Below are 19,828 nucleotides of genomic sequence, written 5' to 3' on the forward strand. Positions count from 1 at the left end.
TCATTGACATTTCTTTTTTTACTTTAGAACGGGTTCCTTAAAAATTTACATTTACTGAGAAAGTTTTGAAATATGGCTTCTTCCGTTTCCAGGCAATGCTCCTGCTTCCTCTGTGCTCTCAAACACCACCATTTTCATATGCAAAATACAGAATATAATTGCTTTAGCTGTTCCTGAAGTGTATTTTTTTTTTAGTGAAAATTATAGACTGTCAGTATCAAAAAGTAACCTTAACAGTTATCTGGTTCCTTGCTTCTCAGAGTGTGGTTCACATACTACATGATAGGCATCACTTTGGAGCTTTTTAGAAATTTATTTGGTCTATCAGCCCCCACCCCGACACTACTGAATCAGAACTGGTTTTTCTAATGAGTCCATGTTGATTCATATACAATTAAAGTTTGAGAAGCATTGATCTAGTTAACACGTCTTAAATATATGAAACTCCTAAGGAATATTCCTTTTCACCATTGAGAACGACATTAACTATGGGCTTGTCATATATGACCTTTTTTGTGTTGGGATAAGTTTCCTCTGTTCTCACTTTCTGGAGAGATTTTTATCATGAATGGGTGTTGAATTTTGTCAAAAGCTTTTTGTGCATCTGTTGAGATGATCATATGGTTTTCATTCTTCAGTTTGTTAATGTGGTGTTTCACACTGATTGATTCGTGGATATTAAAGAATTCTTGCATCCCTGAGATAAATGCCACTCGATTGTGGTATATGATCCTTTTAGTGTATTGTTGGATTCGGTTTTGTTGAGTATTTTTGCATCTATGTTCATCAGTGATATTGGCCTATAATTTTCTTCTTTGTGTGTTATCTTTGGTTTTGGTATCAAGCTAATGGTGGCCTCATAGAATGAGCTTGAGTATTCCTTCCTCTGTGATTTTTGGAAGAGTTTCAGAAGGATAGGTGTTAAATTTTCTCTAAATGTTTAATAGAATTCACCTGTGAAGCTATCTTATCCTAGACTTTTGTTTGTTGGAAGTTTTTAAATCACTGTGTCAATTTCAGTACTTGGGCTTGGTCTGTTCATATTTTCTATTTCTTCCTGGTTCAGTCCTGGAAGGTTTTATCTTTTTAAAGAATTTGTCTATTTCTTCCAGGTTGTCCATCTTTTGGTAGGTAGTTATTTGTAGTAGTCTCATGATTCTTTTAATTTCTGTAGTGTCAGCTGTGACTTCAAATTTTACTGATTTAAGTGGATAAAAAATACATGGTGCAAATAAATGATGAAATATTACTTACCTATAGAAAACAAAATAACACCATCAGTCTAGAGATCACCCTAACAAGGGAAGTAACTCAGACAGAGAAAGGTATGCATGTGATATTACTCATGTATGGAATCTAATACACAAATAAAGATAAAAATGGACTTATTTACAGAACGGAAGCATACTTACAGATAGCGAGAAAAAACTTACGGTTACCAAAGTGGAAATGGAGGGGGTAAGTCAGGAGCTTGGGATGAATGCACACACACGACTATGTGTAAGTCACAGAACCAGCAAGGACCTGCAGTGTAGTACAGGGAACTCTACTCAATACTCTGTGATAACCTATGTGAGAAAAGAATCTCAGGAAATAAATGTGTATGTATAACTGAGTCACGTTGCTGTATATCTGAAACTAACACAACATTGTAAATCAACTATATGCCAATAAAATTAGAAATTTTTAGAAAGGAATATTTCTATCAAGTAGGTAATTCAGGGTCTCTCCCAAAACAGCCTGTTTTTTGGTTTGGGTTAGCTCAAATGGTTACAAAACCTTTCCTTATAATGACACAAATTTTTGCTCATTGTTTTCCTCCAGTCATGCTATTTTTTCCCTACTGCACCACACTGGTAGGTATTAAGCTCTTTTTTGTGTGTGACAGCTTTTCTGATTTGGAAGACAGATTTATTATGTCTTGTCTAAGTTCTCTTACTTTAGGTTAAACATTCTCAATCTGTTTTCATGATTTTGCATTCTGGTTACTCTTGTCTGAACAGGATCTTTTAAACATACTTTTAAAAATGTGGTACCAAGAATTAAATATAATACAGTTGGCCAAAGCTGTGTTGATTAGAGCAAGCATTTCACCTCTTTATGGAAACTATCCCTCTGCCACGATAGCATAAAACTGAGTTAAGCTTTACTTTTTCTTTGTTGAACAAATAGCTTACAATAATCTCTATTTATAGGCACATGTGCTGCTATTAAGCCACATTTCCACCCTGATTTGCAGTTTTGGGGTTCTTGTTATCTGTGTATATGGATGCAGGATGTTGGGAATCTTGATTTTATCATTCACTGATTTGTTCTGAGCTTTATGCTATATACAGATGAAGTTAGCTTTCTATTAGTAGCTTTGTTCAGGTTATTAATAAAAAGATTTAGTTAATTTATTGAAAGAGAAAAGATAGAACTACTAGAAACTTTCTTACAAGTTAATTTAATAATAGTATGCTTTAGAAGCAGTTTCAACTTTCCCTCACCAGTGACTGTTCAAGAGGGTAGCAGAAGACCTTGTTACGTGTTATGTGGAAGTCTAGATATACAGTTGCTATAGGATTGACTCTCTCCGTGTCATGCTGGGTGTCAGTGATCAAAATTTATTTTGTGAGTAATTCAAACCAAAACTTTAATAATTTGATCTGAAACTGGTGATCGTCCACTGATCTAGTTCATAAAACCTACTTTCTTTTCATCCTTGGAACTGAGAATTTTTGACCAGCTCATCTTTCAGCACTGATCTTTATTCTGCCTTCTAATATTCTTCAGTAATATTTGACACTGGTTCAGGTGTCTCCCTTTTATAATGAATTTATTCTTCATTGATATTTACCCATATTATCTGTCCCCTCCCCTTGAATTAGTCCCAGGTAGTAGAGGTATACAACAAAAGTCATCATGGATGAATCAAACTTATTTTGGTTTCAAAAGACAAAGAGCTGTGTCCTAACTAAAACTAGCTTAAGCAGGAGAAGGGAAATATATTGGGTTATGTTATTAAAGCATGAAAAAAATGAAATATAGAACTGGCCCAAGAGACTAGAATCAGAGACTTAAACAGCTTTTATCAAGTGCCCTCCTCATCCCCTCTCTCATTTCTCAGCTTCTACATCTTCATAGTTCTCATTTCTCAGGCGTTTCCACAGGGTGACATATGTGACCATTGCCGCTTCTGAGACCACAGCTTTTGAGTTCATAATATAAGGGGGAAAAGAGGACTTCCTTTCAGTCCTCAGCGTGAAAGTCCCAGAGCAAAACTATGGGTGCGAGGCTTGACTGATACTGATACCTTCTCCCTGGGCCAGTCAGTGTGTTCTGACTGGCTAGATGTAGACCATGTGACCAACACTGTATTTGAACGTGTAAGGAGGGTATTAGCTTTAGTATGACTTGTAGTTACATCATTATTTCAGCGTTTTCAGTAAGGAAAGAGCAATTCTCCAAAGAAAGGGTGAAGTGGAGGTTTGTATAACAAAGAAAGGAAAAGTGTTTAGAAACAAAAGGAAGTTCCCATAATAAAAGAAGAAAAAAATGTCTAGAAGCATAAACAATCACCATGCCCTTCAGCAGACAGGAAGCAAGTAAAAAATAGTCATTGACAATCCCTATTTTCCCATTCTGTGGTATTATCTCTCCTGTGGTTCATGCATTGAAGCATCATTCAACATTTAAAAGCAAATACCGATGTTGAATTAGTTAATTTAAGCAATATAAATACAGAATGTAGTAGATTTAAATCCTTTTAAATTGTTTAAAAAAGACTTAAGGGTGAGGTTATAAACACAAGATCTTTTCTAGCTTTTCATCTTGAAGTAATTTTAGATTTACAAAAAGTTGTAAAAACAGTATATAGGGCTCATATATCTTTCACTCAGTTTTCCCATATTATATATCTATAGTACTAGTTAGCTAAACCAAGACATTACCATTGATATACTATTATTAGCTATTCTAAAGAGCTTCTTCAAGTTTCTCATGATTAGAATAGAATTATGCATTTTTTTTTTAGTAGGAAGTGATGTTATGTCATTTTCACTGCTGGTATCAAGAGGTACAGATATCCACATGTCTAAATTACTAGAGATGCTATCTCTAATCACTTGAATAAAGTGGCATTATCCAGATTATTCTCCACTACAAAATTACTGTTTGAGAAAGAATATTTCAGTGCAAAAATAATTGTTGAAGCCGTGATGAAAAGAACCGAAGTATATTAATAATATCCAATTTGAGAAAATGGAAATAATTTCACTTCCATGGGCCCTTGTACCTTGTGATCCTCATTATTTATTATTCCACATGCCAGGAGATGGCTTTTCAGTCTTACTGAATGTATTTCTCACTTGTCATATCTGGGATCAGGGTTGGTCCACTCTTAGAACCACAGTTAGAAACAATTGTTTGAGGCCTGCTTTTCCTTTCCTATTTACAACAGCTTCAGTGCAGTCCTTCAAGGATTACGTTTATTTAAACAACAGGCAGATTAATCCCAGCATTCACTGGAAGGAGATGAGAAGCAAAGGAAAAGTTAGGTTCAATCTATTACTGTCCTTTATCCCTCAGTGGCTCTGTTAGAAAGATAACCTGAAGATAACCAATCCTACAACTGATGCTGGGGGATCTTAGATTTCGTCCCACCCTAGCACGGATGTCTCTGTCCTCAGCTGCCTTCCCAGGCCTCTTTGAGCACCAGTAACTGACTGCAAAGAGAAAACAAGTCTGTGAAAGTAGAATCGGTCCACAGCACATTACTCTAAAATTCTGAGCTGATTTCTAACACTTAAAGTTGGAAGTTGTCTAATGCAAATCTGCTTTTCTGGCTTCTTAAAAAAGACATAAAAAAAAAAAAAAAGACTAAGAAATACGGGTCTGAATTCCTACCATTATCAGACACTGAGACAAAGTGTATATTTCTGCAATTATGTTTACCTCCACTTTTTTTTTCCTTATGATAAAGTTTAGGTATCCTTGATACTCTGTCAAAAGTAGGAAAACAAAGCAGAGCAGAAGGAATCAGAGATTGAAGAAAACTTTGTCTTACGCTTGACTTACTCCATCAGTTGTGGTATCTGCCTGTCTCTACTGAGCATTTGTGTCTGTACCCTTTTCCCTGAAGCCTCCGGCAGACTCTTTCCTGCATTGTCCAAACCCGGTCACACTGCAGCCACAGCTCTTTACTCAACAAGGAAGAGGACAACAGGTCCAATATCTTAAGCACACGTGTGTTGGCCAGGTCTAGGTTGTTATATCCCAGGAAGAAAGTTACATCCCAGGAAGTGATGTTATGTCAGTTTCATTGCTGGTATCAGGAGGTACAGATATCCACTTCTAAATTACTAGAGATGCTATCTCTAATCACTTGAGTTAAGTGGCATTATCCAGATTATTCTCCACTACAAAATTACTATTTGAGAAAGAATATTTCGGTGCAGAAATAATTGTGGCAAGAGTTCCTTCCCAGCCCACAAATTTGAGAAAGAGATGGACTTGTGTGTGTGTGTATGTGTGTGTAGGGGAGGGTGGGTGGGTGCGTGGGTGTTGGTAGGGGAGATGGAACAGATGTTAGCAAGGTGAAGGAGTCAATTTAGGCTCTTCATGTTATTCTGACTCTTCAGGTTGATCAGGATTCTGGGGTGGGGCCACACCCACACTTGGGGAAATACGCGGCCTTGTCACTGGGAAAGCTTGGGGAAAATAGCTTTGAGAAAGGGGTCTGTGGAGGGCAGTGGCTGGTGATCCAGTTTCTTCTTTCCTGGTGCTTTATCACGAGAAAAAGCAGAAGCAGTGCCTTTAATTTTATTTGCAAGGTGAATTGAGAGTTGACTGGAAAACTGACAGCATTTGACAAACGGATCCCAAACTCGACGTGGACACTCTTTTGAAAAACAGTAAGTGCAGAGGCAAGAGCAGGCTCTGGGGCCAGACCGTCTGGGGTAGAATCCCAGTTCAGCCACTTTTATTCCCTTGGGATGTTTGGTCATGGCTTTGACCCTTGTGTGCTTTCTTTTTCACATGTAAAAAGGGCTGTAATGGTAACTTACCTGATGCAGTTATATGATATACCTAGTGCAAGTTAATGAGTTACTTTTATTGAGAAAATAGCACCTTAGTTATGCCACAGTTTGCTATCAGAACGTTTTTCCAGTGGGGAGGATGTGGTACGGTTGTGGAAGCACATGGATTGTGTGATTTCTGAGCTTAAACCTTCCTGGCTCTGGCACCTGATTCACATATCATTCACTTCTCTTCTCCTACTCCAACATGCTCCCCTCCTCTTATTTCTTTCAATCATAGTCTTGCATATTCTCAGTAGATTTTTCCTGTAATCCTGCTTAGAGAAACAAGACAGATTTGATGGGCTCCAGCAAGCTGAAATGCAGAAGAGTGAAGTGAGTTAACTTTTTATTTAACTTATATGCAGAGTACATCATGAGAAACGCTGGGCTGGAAGAAGCACAAGCTGGAATCAAGATTGCCAGGAGAAATATCAATAACCTCAGATATGCAGATGACACCACCCTTATGGCAGAAAGTGAAGAAGAACTAAAGAGCCTCTTGATGAAAGTGAAAGAGGAGAGTGAAAAAGTTGGCTTAAAGCTCAGTATTCAGAAAACTAAGATCATGGCATCCGGTCCCATCACTTCATGGGAAATAGATGGGGAAACAGTGCAAACAGTGGCTGACTTTATTTTTCTGGGTTCCAATATCACTGCAGATGGTGATTGCAGCCATGAAATTAAAAGACGCTTACTCCTTGGAAGGAAAGTTATGACCAACCTAGATGGCATATTAAAAAGCAGAGACATTATTTTGCCAACAAAGCTCCGTCTGGTCAAGGCTATGGTTTTTCCAGTGGTCATGTATGGATGTGAGACTTGGACTGTGAGGAAAGCTGAGCACCGAAAAATTGATGCTTTTGAACTGTGGTGTTGGAGAAGACTCTTGGGAGTCCCTTAGACTGCAAGGAGATCCAACCAGTCCATCCTAAAGGAAATCAATCCTGGGTGTTCATTGGAAGGACTGATGCTGAAGCTGAAACTCCAATACTTTGGCCACCTCATGCAAAGAGTTGACTCATTGGAAAAGACCCTGATGCTGGGAGGGATTGGGGGCAGGAGGAGAGGGGGACTACAGAGGATGAGATGGTTGGATGGCATCACCAACTCAATGGGCATGAGTTTGAGTAAGCTCCGGGTGTTGGTGATGGACAGGGAGGCCTGGGGTGCTGCTATTCATGGGGTCGCAAAGAGTCGGACACGACTGAGCGACTGAACTGAACTGAAGTGAGTTACCTGTGACTCATGCAGCTGGCGTGACCAGGGTACCAGCTCCTTCCTCTTTGAGCTCTTGGCATGTGATTTCATGGTGGAAAATAATCGCTGAGTTTAGGCTAATGGGAAGAACTAGAAAGACTAGAAAATTGCTCCTCCAAACACAGTCTCTAAAAATGGCACTTTAAAAAAGTTAGGTACTATATTGACTTGATGTGTGAAATGTGATGGCAATGTATTGTGAAAGCTTGAGCCCGGTGGATCCTACAGTCAGTATCGAGAGTGACAGGCAGGCCTTGAGGCATGCATAGACAACAGTCAAAAGCGCACCTTTTAGAAAACTTGACTTCACCCCTCCATTTTGCCCTCCTGCTATTAGAACCTGCCTGTGATTCTACCTGTGTGATTGAACAATAACACAGTCACTTCATTTCTATTTCTTTACTTCATCTGGGAAGGTTTAGATCTGGCCCATGTGCACCATGATTACCGGAATATAATGATAACTGGCATTTATATAGTACTGTATGCTCTTCATAAGGAGTTAACGTTTACCAGCTTCTCATTACACCAGTATCACCAATTCCATTTTACAGACTTGTAACCTAAGTCACAGGCTGAGTCCACCAGAGTTTGCCTAATTGATCTGATAGAGCTAAAAGGAGAACTCAGGCGTGCAGTACTTCTGTCTTCATTTCATGGAATATTTTGATGTTCAGTAGTTTGAATACTCTTGCCTGGAAGATCCCATGGACAGAGGAGCCTGGTAGGCTACAGTCCATGGGGTCTCGAAGAGTCGGACACGACTGAGCGACTTCACTTTCACTTTTCACTTTCATGCATTGGAGAAGGAAATGGCAACCCACTCCAGTGTTCTTGCCTGGAGAATCCCAGGAATGGGGGGAGCCTGATGGGCTGCCGTCTATGGGGTCTCAGAGTTGGACACGACTGAAGCGACTTAGCAGCAGCAGCAGCAGTTTAAGCAGTTGAGGGTAAGAGTCCCCCTGCCCCTTACTGGCACTGTTGTTTAGCACAGTTTCCTTAACCTGAAACTGCAGCTTCCTTATCTGTGCCCCAGGGGAAATAATACTGGCTACTCTTCATAAGAGCTGGAGGTGACTCAGTCATGTAAATCTTTTAGAACAGGGCTTGCCACATGGTCAGTGCTCAGTAAAGGCTAACTATTACGATTACCTCTTTGTCTTCTCTGGTCATTCTCTTGATGTTGCAGCAAAGAGAACTGCCCATGGTTTGAGATTAATCCTAGAAACACTATGTTCCTGGGTTTATATTACCTGAAAAAAATGATTATCCTTTGTTGCTCTGGAAAGACCGGGAGCTCAAAAAATAGATAGATTAAATCGAACAGCATCCCTGACCATTGGTACCAGGTATATCTTAGGCCAGTAACTTTCAAACAGTTTACTTTGCATAAAGCTCATCTCAGCTGCTTGTCTAAAATGCAGATTGCTGGGTGTCCCCCTTCCCACTCTGATTCTTGGATAACATGGGGCCCAGGAATCTGCAAACTTTAACCAATACCCTTGGAGGACATAGGAAACTCTGAAAGACCCTCAACTAGTGTTGGCTCCTGTCCTGCTGTTGCTTCTCCTACTCCCTTTCCTTCTGTTCCTCTTTTTTTGTTTTTGCCATCATGACCATTGTCTTCTTCATCACCTTATCTTCTCTATCTTCTCATTGCTTGCTTCTCCACCCCCAACCCCCACCTTTCAAATAGACTGCCTGAGGTTATTTTCCACTATTACACTAACTCTATTATTATCTCTCTAGAGAAAATGCCACTGAACCTGGGGGAAAAATACAGAGTAATTACTCAAAGGAAAAAATTATATGTATATATATATATATATATATAGCTTCCCTGGATCCAATTAGGAAGACAGTCATTAAGTCGAAGTGATCATTTTGCTCTCACATCACTGTAAGACTCTGGCCCTCTCACAAAGAGTAAAATAGCACATGTTTATTTCCTGAGCTTATCAATGTTAGACCCCAATTTAATGCCCTGACAGTAAATTTTAAAGTCTTTCCCATTACGATGCGACTAAGCACACCCACACAGGTATAGGATTGTTATCCAAACAATCCAATAGAAATCTTACTTATTTTGCTATTTTGCTTTGAATCATTCAGGCATCCCAAGAAAGATATTCTGGGTTCCTCTCTCCCCATTCCAACCCTCGGCTTATTACACCTTATTGCTGAGAAACTAGAGAATAGAACCAGGTGCTAGCTATGAAACCACTTTAACAAAGTATGGTCACCTATTTGGACACTATATCTAGATAGCTTCAGAGTAAGTAGATATTTAGCAATTACCAGCTTTGAAAGAAATATAAATAGCTGATCCAAAGCATGAGTTTCAAAGTGTTTTTAGCCCAAATTATAGATGTGATTGTCAGCGGTTTTCAGTTCTTTCTGTCCATTAGGGTCAGTTAAGTAGCTTTTAGACAGCATTAATGCCGTGGCCTTACACCTGGAGATTGTGATTGAATTATGTGTCACAGAGCGTGCTACTGACGCTGCTGTTGTTCAGTTGCTAAGTCATGTCTGACTGTCTGAGGCCTCATGGACTGAAGCATACCAGGCTCCTCTGTCCCCCGTTATCTCCCAGAGTCTGCTCAAATTCATGCTCATTGACTCTGTGATGCTATCATCTAACCATCTCATCCTCTCTTGTCCCCTTCTCCTCCTGCCCTCAATCTTTCCCAGCATCAGGGTCTTTTCCAGTGAGCCAGCTCTTCGAATCAGGTGGCCAGAGTATTGAACTTTCAGCTTCAGCATCAGTCCTTTCAGTGAATATTCAGGGTTGATTTCCTTTAGGATTGCCTGGTTTGATCTCCTTGCAGTCCAAGGGACTCTGAAGAGTGTTCTCCAGCACTACAGTTTGAAAACATCATTTCTTTGGTGCTCAGCCTTCTTTATAGTCCAGCTCTTACATTCATACATGACTATTGGAAAAACCATACCTTTGATTATATGCATCTTTGTTGGTAAAGTGATACCTCTGCTTTATAATATGCTGTCTAGGTTTGTCACAGCTTTCGTTCCAAGGAGCAAGCATCTTTGAATTTCATGGCTACAGTCACTGTCTGCAGTGATATTGGAGCCTGATAAAATAAAATCTGTCACTGCTTCCACTTTTCTCCCTTCCATTTGCCATGAAGTGATGGGGCTGGGTGCTATGATCTTATGAGCATGGCATGGCTCATAGCTTCATTGAATTGTGCAAGCCTCTTCGTCATGGCAAGGTCTGTGAAGAGGATGCCAGTGATAGGGACAGAGTAAAGGGACAAAGTAAGTGGCTAAATAGTTAATCTGACTAGGGGATAGTAAATAAAAAGAAAATATGGGAAACCCCTGTAAGTTAATGATTACTCAAAATAAAAAGCAGGTTTGCTTAACTGAAAACCAAGAAGGCTTACTTAGCAACAAAACAGTTTAATGGAAATATAACAAACGCCCTTAAATAATAAAACAATGCTGGTATGAGACCCACATCCTACCCAGTGAGCTTAATAAGTTAATGATTCCGAGGACATGCTCCTTTGTGTGCACTAAAAACAAAAATATAAGCAAAAGGCGACAGTGTACTAAAACCTGAGCTGATTTACCATCTATAGCATGTGTGATGGATTTTTGGCTCATAATGGCAACCCACTCCAGTGTTCTTGCCTGGAAAATCCCATGGACGGAGGAGCCTGGTAGACTACAGCCCATGGGGTCGCAAAAAGTCGGACACAACTGAGTGACTTCACCTCCACTTTCCATTACACCATGACAGTCCCAACTTGATCATGTAAGGACAAGAAAACCCCCCTGCCCAATGTGGAAGACGAACTGATGATGGAAGCATGATGTCCACTCAAAAATGAGGAAGAAGATGGCCTTTTCCCCCCTCCCCATTTTTCCTTTGATTATAAAACTGTGGCCCCCTAAGTTCTCAGGGCAAGGGACCCTCTCATATGCCTGCTTGTAAACCTCACAAGAATCCTAATCTATCTAGTAAATCACTTCTTATCTATCACTTTGCCTCTTGCTGAATTCTTTCTGCACTGAAACATAACAACAACAACAACAACAAACCAGAGCTCCTTGGAGCCCCCCACCCCACCAAATACCACCTAGCAGTTTCACTAAGAATTCTCCTGAGTATCAAGGGGTAGTTATTAATATACCTGTGTCAGATTTACTTGACAGTTGCAGCTTTCTGCCTCCCTCTGCAAGGCTGAGGCACAGATTAAGATTAGAAATAAACTAAAGCAGATAATTTTAGAACATTTTACCCTCAATTCCTGTATATTTTAGGGAAAGTTAAATACTTGGTCTAGGATTTCTTCTTGATTGCCACAATTTTCCGTTTCATTTTGCTAGGGTATACTTGATCTTGTCAAAATACTCTGAGCACCGAACAGTATGTGGAACCGCAAGGACATTCCATGTGAATCTTACCAATACAAAGAATAAAGGCAAAAGGCAAGTTGCATCTGCTGGTCAGTAATTTCTCATGGCTGAATCCAAGTAGTCCTAGAAGCAGCCACAGGAGCTGAGAGTTCGTTTACTCCACCTCACCCTTTCTGGAGTTTGTGAAGATTAGCTGGAAAGATTTACATAAAGAGGCTGTTCTTTGCCCTGGTCTTCATTTTTGGCTTAGGCCTTTTAAGCTCTCATTGAAAATAGGTGCCTTGAAATCATGATTTGCCAATGTGCCTCATGTAAAAGATTTTTAACTTTGCAGGTGCTAGGCATCAAATTTACTTAATTTAGAAAGATCACTAATTGAGTTCCAGTACTTGCTGTCTACCTAGATGTTCTGGTACTTGAGAATAAACTTTTCCTGTTTTCTGTATTTTAAAGGTACAAAACCTTTTGGGAATTGAATTCTTTTTTGCTTGTATCCAATACTATGAAATCTGTTGGCTTATATAGTTTAAAATCTTTCTTTCAAATATTTCCACCAAATAATTTTCTGAAATAGATTTAAAAAAAAAACTTTCTCATTTACAATCTTTTTTTTTTTTTTTTTTACTACTAGTTCTGGAATTTTTTCTTATATTCCAGCTCTTCCACTGAGTTCTTCATTTTCATTTTTGCCATTATGTTGTTAATTTCCAAGAGATACTTTTTGTTTTATGAATTTCCCTTTTTATTTGTCAAGGAAAGGATTTGTCAAGGAAAGGATGGTTGGAAGCTGTGGTCCTTGTGGAGGGAACTGGCAACCATGACCTTTGCCATCGGATGGCCTAGCAGATAGTTGAGGTGAGAAACCTCTGATGCCAGGTCTTTAAGTCTTTCCTCTTGGGTTGTTCAGGTGCCACAGAGAAGATTCTAACCTCCAACCTTCAGTGTGGAGGGAGCAGGGCTGGCTGCAGAGGGAAAAGAATCCTGAGGAACTTAGCATCCGTTTGCCTCACTCAGTTCCATATGAAAACCCCACCTTTAGTTGTGCTGTGTCCTGGTGAATTCCTGTTTTACTCTCTCTAGGGAAGAATCCTTCAGTCTTTGGCCAAGGTAGCAAATGAGTGGTTTTCTGAGAGTGACGAAGGGATCTGAGTATGGTTGCTTCTGAAACAGACTTTCAAGTAATCCGTTTTGTTTTTGCATCTTTTTTCATCTCAGCTTCCATAGCTATTTGGTGCCACCGATTCCCAAGCTTTAGGGGAATTCTGAGACGTAGAAAGGTTTAGTTCTTAGCTTTCCCTTCTGCTGACTTAAGACTCCATTTTCTTGGGTGTGCTTAATTATTTATTTTTCTGCTTCCATAATTCTATTGTTAGTGCTTCCACTCCTGTTCTCATTCCAATGAGTTTGTGCCTTTAAAAAAATCCCTTCCCTGTAGTTTTTGAGAGGTTTGGGGAGGGAGTGCATATAGATACATATATTTAATCAGCTAACTTTACCTAAAAGGATAATAGACAACACAGTCTCAATAACCCCCAATATTTGACTAGTTAAATAAACCATGCACATGTCACTTTAGTTGTTGTCAACTCTTTGCAACCTAATGAACTGTAGCCCACCAGGCCCCTCTGTCCAAGGGGGGCTCTCATAAAATGGAAGACCATTCAGCCATTAAAGGATTATGCCAATGAATAGTTATTGACATAGTCACATACCAAATTCCATGTGGAAAATGACAGGTTAATAGTATTAGTAATAGTACCTAACAAAGCACTTTCTCTGGCCTCACGCTTTGCTAAGTTCCCAGAATTTATAAGGATGCTATCTTTATTATCCATTTCATAGATGAAATTGAGGCTTGGGGAGATGAAGCAATCTGCCCCAAATCACAGGGTCTTTGGCCCAGATTTGAGAAGACTGGGTTCAAAAGTGACAGAAATACACATGGGTGTGGCAGGAAAAGGAGAGGCTGGGCCAGGCTGAGAGAGTAGCACTCACGTATATACATTGGTGGTGGTGGTTTAGTGGCTCAGTCGTGTCCGACTCTTTGCGACCCCATGGACTGTAGCCCACGAGGCTCCTCTGTCCATGGGATTCTCCAGGCAAGCATACTGGAGTGGGCTGCCACTTCCTTCTCCAGGGGATCTTCTGGACCCAGGAATTGCACCCGGGTCTCTGGCATTGCAGGCGGATTCTTTACCGACTGAGCTATGCGGGAAGCCCCATAGATCGCTCGTGGGAAGCTGCTGTTAGCACAAGGAGCCCAGCTCCGTGCTCTGTGCTGGGCTGGAGGGCGACATGCAGAGGGGGCAGGGAGGCCGGAGGGAGGGGTCACATGTTCCACACAGAGCCCACTCACACCGTTGTGCTGCAGAAGCTAGCACCGCATTGCAAAGCAGTTATACTCCAGTTTTTTTTTTTTACAAAAATGACAGAGAACTCACAGGCACCACTGAGTTCTATTCACAGCTGTATCCAGCATCAAAAGGGTATGAGAACCGTGTTGACTAGGATACCTCTGACCAAGCATAGCCTCTAGTGTTCCTCTTCTTCCTCCAGGGAGAAGCCAGTGGTTTGCAGCTTGAGCAGGTGAGAAATCTGACAAGTCTGAGAGGCCCAGGACAAAGAGTGGTCGGGCTTGTTTGCTTTTATGCTTCCAGGTCATTTCATTGCCCAGAAACAACTTGTTCTACTGTGTAAGGTATTCAGCAGTCCTACCACCTGGCTATGTCCAGGGTCGAGGTACAGAGATGCTTACGATGACACACTTTTGTGATCTGCTTGATCACAAAAGTGATCTTATGTGTATTTATGTGTCTTTAAGTGGTCTTCCACTTATGTGTATTTAGTGGTTCTCCATAGATCGGTCTAGTCACAGCCTGTTTTATAAATTAATAAGCAGAATGTGTAGTATATGATTCAGTTTTTGTAAAATGAAAAGAAGCATCCTGGGTTCTAAGAAAAACTGAACCGAAGTCTCATTATTGTGTGTGATATCAGGGTATGGTGTAAAGGGTACTGGGATTCTATTTGGAATTGCAAAATAATTTTGTGTCTGAAAAAGCATCAGATTCCCTCCCTGCTGGAACTCTTCATTGAGTCTGTATAAGAAAGCCATCCTTCTGTCGTTACCCTGACTCTTTACTGTGGTGCAGGAACCATTTACTCATGACCCCGAGTCACATTATAAACTTCTCTACTCTTAACAGGACTTTGAAGGGTACCATGGCCCATTGCTTCTCTCTGATTTCTTGGCCTTCTTCTGTATTTGGAAAAAAAAAAAAAAGGACTGGATAGGCCCATCACTCTTACTGGTGTGGCAAGATCAAATTTTGAGATATTAGCCAGGGTCCAGCCTCCTCTCTGGGGCTTCCCTGGTGCCTCAGACAGTAAAGAATCTGGCTGCAATGCAGGAGACCCAGGTTCGATCCTTGAGTTGGGAAAATCCCCTGGAGAAGGGAATGACTACCCACTCCAATAGTCTTGTCTGGAGAATTCCATGGACAGAGGAGACTGGAGGGCTACAGTCCACGGGGTCACAAAGAGTCGGACACAGCTGAGCAAGTACCTACCGGTGACTTCCTCTCCTATGCAGTCAGTAGCAAGCATTGCTTCAGAGAACATGTGGGGTTTTATACCAAGAATACAAAAAGAGAATAAGCAGTCAGTGCTTCATTTTGAATCTCTAAAAATAAAATCTCACCCTCACTACAAAGAAAATAATCTATATAGACAAGGGTTTTGATATTCAAGTTTCCTTTGAGCTGCAAGAGGCCAAGCCCCAAAGGAATTTGGACATAGGGTTTGTGCTGTAGACAATAGAATGGAAAGAAATTGGGGAACAAGTCACGGTGCCCTATCCTAGGGACTAGATAAAGGTTATCTAGGCTAGGGGAAATAGTTACCTTGAAGAAAAAGCAACAGCAGAATACAGACATGAGACTTCAGCTCCAGTCCCAACATCTAGGAGAGAAAGGAGGTGACTGAGCTTCCTGTCGTTTCAGAGATTTGAGAGTATAGTCATCATTCTAGGTGTTTAACAACCAGAATAGCACAAAGATTGGCCAATTAGAAGAGATAGCCAATCAGAGCAACCGATCATTCTGGAGTGTGTGTTGGCTAAATAACAGATTGGACAGAATGCAGTGATGCCTGATTTCCATTCGAGAATTCATGGTGGCAGAAGCCTTGTGTATGCATTTCACTGGACAGTGTCAAGAGAGGAATAAAATAAATGAGCTAAGGCATGAGAAGGCATAAGATACCTCTTTGGGTTTCTCTCAGGCTTCCAGCCATATGGTGACAGCTGGAAGTGTGCAGCCCCAAGGGGGCTTAGAAGTGGCTGAGAGGCCCAATGAACTCTAAGAAGCTTGAACCCATGTTAGGAGCTCAGGCAGTAGCAGAAGTCATGGGCATAACGTCCAATTTCCAAAGGGTAGGCAAGACAATTTAAATAGCAGCTGATGCCAGCAGAGAATAGAGAATGCCTATTGACCACACACCCGCACACCCTGTCAAACCCTCTCTGAAATTTCTGCGTCATTCAGGGGAGAAAATAGAGAAAGGCAGAGTCTTATAATTGCCCAAGTTTGGACTTAAAATAGCTGAGCAATAGTTTTACTATGTTCTTGGGAACAAGTACAAATTACTTGTATTTGATCAGGTTTTGTTCATTTAGACAGCATTGTGGATTTGTGATAAACATTACATTTATGTACTGATAAATAAGGATGTACTTTACCCACTGGGTGCCTAATCAGGTGTGCGTGTGCGCTGGTGCTTATGCACTTGTTTATAAAACCCAGGTGTCAGCTGAGGGGCCCACATCTCTTTGCAGCTCTAATTAAATCTGCTCCCTTGCTGTCCACTGTGCGGTGAGACTGCATTTCTGTTCCAGCCTCTCCAGAAAATACACAAGAAGTAGGACGCCGCTCTGCTAGAGCAGCACATTTCTGCATCAGTGGTTTCAGACATTGGAAGTGGTAGAGATGTCCTGTGGGATGGAACTCTCATGTGTAAAAAATGGTGAAAGCAGGATCACCCTGACTAAGCAGAGAAGAGGGACCAGGAAGCAACTCGGGGCATCTGTCTGGAGTATCTTCATGGAATAAGAACATAAAGAATGTAAAGAACATAATTTTGAAAACCATTGCTCTATCCGTGCCACTGGATATGTTACAGAGAGTGTATTAATGGGTGGGGGTGCTATCAATCTTAAAGGCCTAGGTTTAATTCCAAATGGAATGGGAAATTTGTGCATAGAATGTTTCTAATTATGTCCCTTGGGCTTATAACTTCACCTGAGTCCTTCCCTTGCTGGATTTAAAGGAGAAGTGAAAGTTTTACTCTGGCATATGCGGACCATCCTGTCAGCTCTCTCAGAAGAACTTGCCATATTTCACTCATTCATGTATTCATGTACTCATTCACTCATGCAACATATGATTATGCTTTCACCAAGTACCAGGCATAGTGCTTAGAAACAGTTTCCCGGCTCTCTTGACCATGACATCCTTACATGAATCCTTGGGACTATAAGTGCTTTTGCCTTTTCAAGAGCAGAACAAGCTGAGAATGTTTGGGTATGTTTCTGTTGTTCAGTTGCTAAGTCATGTCCGACTCTTTGCGATCCCATGGGCTGCAACATGCCAGACTGCTCTGTCCTTCTCTGTCACCCAGAGTTTGCTTAAATTCATGTCCATTGAGTCAGTGATGCATGCAAAGAGGCTTGTGTAAATCAGTGAAGCTATGAGCCATGCTTTGCAGGGCCACCGGAGAAAGATGGGTCATAGTGGAGAGTTCTGACAAAACGTGGTCGACTGGAGAAGGGAATGGCAAACCGCTCTAGTATTCTTGCTGCAAGAACCACATAACAGTATGAAAAGGCGAAAAGTGGATGTGCTTCTAACAGTGTTTAAATTCTTGAAGCTCTTAGGGCATTTAGTCCCTTTTGGAAAGATAAACCGGAAAACTCAGAATATCTACAGCTTGTGTAGGTTATCACGTTCACATAAAGAAGGATTCTGGTCTAAAAACACAGGGACACAAGGATTATATCACTGATCAAAACAGGTAGGCCAGCAGAGACCCTCAAAAGCATTTCTCTTTGCTGATTAATTGGATCATATGCTATTTAAAAATGCAACCATGCCCTAGACCTAGACTCCTGGGTAAATTGTGATGAATTGTGCATAAGTATCTTTAAAAATATCTGGCACTTTATGTGTATCAAGTTATACACATAGTTAGATTGACTATTTTCTGCTGGGTTCATTATGAAATGAGGAGTCTGTCCCATCTCCACCTTCTTATCTTTCAGTATTTGGGCTTCATTTTATTTCCATATCTTTAAATCATCTTATTTTCCTTTTTGTTGATTTTTCACTTTATGCATTATCCAGCCTAAAAGCCTCTAATTTTCTTTAACCACCACTGCACTCCAGCCATGTACAGTACTTTCTGTCTCTCTATACAGTTATATCACAACCCTACTTAAACACCTATTCAGTGTTTACATGATTCGATCATGTAAAGTCTTTTCACCTCTGAGGCATATTGTTTACTATGATTTACTTTCCCCTTCTTCTGCACTCTGTCATGTGTGTTCTCTGCTTACTTTCCTATATGTTTATCGCCAGTTCATCTCAAAATTCTCCGTGATTTATCTAAATCTCCTCTCCTCTGGTTATGTTCAAGTGCATCAACACATCCGTCTGTCTTATCTTCCTGGGGATGTTCTTCCAGAGCCCTCCTGGTCTATCCTCTTGGGACAGGACTCTCTTTGTACCTGATGCATCTGGGAAGCCTTCTTCATCATCAGAAGGTCTCTTCACCATCATCTTAAGTTGGAGCCTGTTTCCTGGATTCTATCTCTTCTCTCTTCTTGTTATTTTCCCTTGTGTTTATAGAGTACTGTTTAAAATATAGTCCTGAAAAAGGGCACATATCTGAAAATACCTTAGATCTACCCTCACATTTCAGTAAGAATTTAGTTGGATGTGTAATTTCACATTGGAAAAAATAATTTTCCTTGGAAAACTGTAAACATTGCTCTAATGTGATACTACTGGCAAAAGTTTTGTTGACGAGTTCAGAGTTATTTATGATTCCTGTTGTTTGTTATTTTTTCTTTCTGGAGGTCTTACATTTTCTTTTGAGAATTATCCCCAGTATCCTGAAATTTCACAGTGAAGAACTTTGGTGTCCATTGTACTGGGCATTACATATATCTTTCAATCTGAAAACTCATGCCCATCAGGAAATCTGAAGGACAGTCTAGAAACTCATTTCCTTCCCATCAATATTTCTTGTTCTCTCTTTGTAGGACTTCTGTCTATTATTTGGATGCTAGACCTCCTGGACTGGTCATTTTTATGCTCTGGGCTTATTTCCCATTCATGATTTTATCTCTCAGAGTCCCAAGTATCTTATCCTTAGTAGTTGCTCTGCAAATGATGGCTCAGTCAGACAAAACTGAAGGAGTCCATATTAAGAAAATTCTCTCCTGCTGGGATGCCCTCCTTCTCTACTTCTGTATCGTATTTTTGACATTCTGTCACTCTGCCTTTCCTCCAAGATCTGAGCTGTGTCCTCTCCTGATTCTTCTACTATTTCCCCACGGTACTTCAGTGCATCTATTATTTACCTATGTGTTATATGTTTTAGTGCTTATATGGATTCTATATGAGCTTAGATTGCAAACTCTTGAAAGGCAGGGACCTAGTCATATATCTTTGTGTACCACCTACTACCCACATATTATCTCAAAAATCTAACTCAGTGCCCACCACTGCCTAGTTCTTAATAAATGTCTGTTGAGTGAATACATAAATGAAAGAAAGTGATGAAATGATGTATTTTATAAATCAGGTCACAGAAATTCCAGGTAGCTAAGGAATGACTTCAGCCAGTGAACAACCATGACCCCCAACGGCTATAGATTAAAAAGAAAAACTGTTTAATTTCAACCAAGAAAGAATGCAGAAAAAATAGGCCTATAAAATATGATGAAAGATAGGGCCTCAAAGTTATTATTTCTGAGTTTCAAAACATAGCAGCAGCAGTTATTTTAAAAAGCCAGTTGAAAGCTTAGCTAAGAAGGTGAAAGATCTGTACTGTGAAAACTATAA

The 19,828-nt window shown here is 40.4% G+C and overlaps 1 long non-coding RNA gene across 14 annotated transcripts in view; it reads left to right on the forward strand.

Annotated features, from left to right (window-relative positions):
* LOC122700630 overlaps positions 1 to 19,828 on the forward strand; it is a 526,773-nt gene that overhangs the window by 370,496 nt on the left and 136,449 nt on the right. The gene's annotated exons all lie outside the window — the stretch shown is intronic.

The sequence above is a fragment of the Cervus elaphus genome, chromosome 9 (assembly GCF_910594005.1).
Source record: "Cervus elaphus chromosome 9, mCerEla1.1, whole genome shotgun sequence".
NCBI classification, from domain to species: domain Eukaryota; kingdom Metazoa; phylum Chordata; class Mammalia; order Artiodactyla; family Cervidae; genus Cervus; species Cervus elaphus.